Source organism: Carlito syrichta, unplaced genomic scaffold (genome assembly GCF_000164805.1).
Source record: "Carlito syrichta isolate Samal-C Ts95f unplaced genomic scaffold, Tarsius_syrichta-2.0.1 Scaffold303046, whole genome shotgun sequence".
In the NCBI taxonomy this organism is placed as follows: Eukaryota; Metazoa; Chordata; class Mammalia; order Primates; family Tarsiidae; genus Carlito; species Carlito syrichta.
In genome coordinates this window covers 25203-25798 of record NW_007247142.1, presented here as the reverse complement: position 1 = coordinate 25798, position 596 = coordinate 25203, and positions in this window count along the sequence as shown.

Sequence of the window (596 nt, the reverse complement as noted above, 5' to 3'; positions counted from 1 at the left end):
AAAAAAAAAAAAAAAAAAAATCCAGTGAGAGAGTGTAGGTGACTGTGAAGTGCACAGCTCAGGGTCAGTCTTGTCAAGGGGATCCTGACAGTAGGAGCTATGACGATTAGTTCCCATATGTTACCATGGACAGAGCAGTCACCTCCACTGGCCTCAGTTACCAAAAGTCAGCCCTTCCAGCTCCCCTGGCTCTTTACTAAGTGTGCTTTCTTTGTGGGGGGATGGCCTGTGACCCTCTGTTTGGTTTGAGAACAGAGCATTCCTTCTTCGAATGGTTGAAGAAGTATCTACTATATACGTGGTCTGTGCTTTATCACATTGAAATTCTCTTATTATGGTAAAGCACATGTAACATAAAATTTACCATTTTTTTTTTTTTGAGGTGGAGTCTCACTCTGTCGCCCAGACTGGAGTGCAGTGGCCTTTCCTGGCCACCGCAGCCTCAACCTGCTGGGCTCTGGCGATCCTTCCGCCTCAGCCTTCCAAGTAGCCGGAACATAGGTGCGCGCTACCAAGGCCAGCTAAATTTTTTTTGGTTTATTGTAGAGATGAGGTCTTGCCAAGTTGCCCAGGCAGGTCTCAAACCCGCGGGCTCA